Raw genomic sequence first — 2,769 nt, 5'->3', positions numbered from 1 at the left:
GGCGCCCGCCACAACGCCCGGCTATTTTTTGGTTGCAGCCGTCATTGTTGTTTGGCGGGTCCGGGCTGGGGATTCGAACCCGCCACCTCAGGTGTACGTGGCTGGCGCCTTAGCCGGTTGAGCCACAGGCGCCGAGCCACTAATTTTTTTCATTACCAGTAGAGACAGAGGTCTTCCTCATGCTCAGGCTGATCTTGAACTTCTAACCCCAAGCAATCCTCCCTCTTCTGCCTCAAAAAATTAGTATCCATTACATACAGAGTGTGGTATAATAAAAATTATATTTGATCTTAGTCCCTGATTGCTTGCAGAGCCCCTAAGACCTTTGGCATATCCTGACAGGAACATCCTTTATCATCCATAATGATCCCCTTTTGATTACACCAGAGTTTATGCTAATAAAATAAGGCGGCTGTAGGCAACCTCAGGACAGCCAATCACCAAAAAGACCAAGAGCAGGCACAGTTAGAACTTTCAGCTCTTTTTGTGTAAAAGAATATTAAAGTCTGGACAGATTCATATCAAGCTATTAACAATGGTAACCTTGGCTCAGCACCTGTAGCACAGTGGTTACGGCACCAGCCACATACACCAAGGCTAGTGAGTTCAAACCCAGCTAAACAACACTGACAACTGCAACAAAAAATAGCCAGGTACTGTGGCAGGCACCTATAGTCCCAGCTACTTGAGAGCCTGAGGAAAGAGAATCACTTAAGCCCAAGAGTTGGAGGTTTCTGTGAGCTGTGACGCCATAGTACCCTACGGAGGGTAACACAGTGAGACTCTGTCTCAATAAAAAACAATGGTAACTTTAAAGAATAGAATGCACCTAATGTGAAACTTTCACTTTTAATTCTGTAATATGGGGCAGTGCCTGTGGCTCAGTGGGTCGGGCACTGGCCCCATATACCAAGGGTGGCAGGTTTGAACCCGGCCCCAGCCAAACTGCATCAAAAAAACAGCCAGGCATTGTGGCTGGGCACCTGTAGTCCCAGCTACTCGGGAGGCTGAGGCAAGAGAATCACCTAAGCCCAAGAGCTGGAGGTTGCTGTGAGCTGTGACACTGTAGCACTCTACCCAGGGCAAGGAAGTGAGACTCTGTCTCTAAAAAAAATAATAATAATAATAATTCTGTAATATGCATAAATATTTTGTGTATAAAAAATGTATTTATAGTAAATCATAACAGTCTGGGCCCAGAGACTCACACCTAGCACTCTAGGAGGCCCAGGTAGGTGGATCACCTGAGTTCAGGAGTTTGAGACCGGCCTAAGCCAGAGGGAGACCTGTTTCTAAAAATAGCCAGGCACTGTAGTGGGCACCTATAGTTCTAGCTCCTTAGAAGACTAAGGCAGGAGGATCACTTGAGCCCAAGAGTTTAAGGTTTCTGTGAGCTATGACGCCATAGCACTCTACCCAGGGCAACAGAATAAGAGTCTGGGCTCGGTGCCTGTGGCTCAGGTGGCTAAGAAGCCAGCCACGTACACCCAAGGTGGTGGGTTCGAATCCAGCCCGGGCCCACCAAACAATAATGACGGCTGCAACCAAAAAATAGCCAGGCGTTGTGGCGGGCGCCTGTGGTCCCAGCTACTTGGGAGGCTGAGGCAGGAGACTCGCTTGAGCCTAGGAGTTGGAGGTTGCTGTGAGCTGAGATACCACAGCACCCTACCCAGGGGGACAGTTTGAGGCTCCTGCCTCCAAAAAGAAACAATAAGAGTCTGTCTCAAAAAAAAAAAAAATACTGTTACAGTAAATCACAACAGAAACTCAACTTCTGAGAGGCAAACAGATACTACAAAGTCAAAAGGCAACTAAAAATGGGGGAAATGTTTGCAATGCATAGAAAAAAATAATTGCCTTAATATATAAAGTGCTTTTACAAATCAATTTTTTAAAAAGACAGAATAGGAGTAAAAATATCATGTAAATACTAGCATGCATACAGAAAGAAATAGGTTCAGATATTTTGTTACAGCACTGATAATAATAGCTACAAACAAGAAATAATTTTAAAAACATTCAGGGAGACAAGAGTTTAAGTAAATTATAGTACTATTGTACAACAGGATATTATCATGTGGAAATTAAAAAGAAGTAGATGGTTCCATACATATTAATATGAAAAAAAAATCTAAGACATATGATTAACCGAAAAAAGTAACTGTAGTACATACAATATGATCTCATTTCTGTGAGGCAATAAACGATATTCTAATCACTGCACAAGCTAGGCCTCTTTAGGACAAGATGAAGATGTACCAGTGACCCAAAATAATTAAAAACCAAAGCCAACAATATAAAACAATGGCTTCAAACAATGGCTATCAGACAGCACAGGTAAGTAATCCCTGACTAAGAGCACACAAAAAAGTGAGCCCTGCGATTCCCTAGCTTACTACATAGAGAAATGCTCCAGACTGTGGCCAAGACCTAAGCCAGACAGAGGCTAGCAGTTTCCCTGAGCTGCAGACAGCATTCCAAAAGTCCAATCTATTGTATCATTATCTGACAAAGTAAATCTTTCTGTAACTCCAAGATGGTTTAAACAGGTCCCTACTGGATATAATCTGAGAGTATCTATTACACAAAAACCTAAAGGAACTCATCATGAAATGAGTTAATTATTATCCCCTAAGTACCACACTTTTTCCATTCAAGTATAATTTTGAGTAGTTTTTCAAAGTTAACATTAAATCTTGGTACCATTTCTTCATTAAAAAAATTCTGAAGGCATTTTAAAACTTAAATTCTTTTTTTTTTTTTTTTTTT

At 42.0% G+C, this 2,769-nt stretch overlaps 1 protein-coding gene across 1 annotated transcript in view; it reads right to left on the bottom strand.

Moving 5' to 3' along the window:
* The window catches only part of UPF2 (UPF2, regulator of nonsense mediated mRNA decay), a 100,538-nt gene that overhangs the window by 78,830 nt on the left and 18,939 nt on the right, over positions 1 to 2,769 (bottom strand). The window lies entirely within an intron of this gene.

Source organism: Otolemur garnettii, unplaced genomic scaffold (genome assembly GCF_000181295.1).
Source record: "Otolemur garnettii isolate 467f Iridium unplaced genomic scaffold, OtoGar3 scaffold00019, whole genome shotgun sequence".
In the NCBI taxonomy this organism is placed as follows: Eukaryota; Metazoa; Chordata; class Mammalia; order Primates; family Galagidae; genus Otolemur; species Otolemur garnettii.
This window is presented reverse-complemented; position numbering and strand designations above follow the sequence as displayed.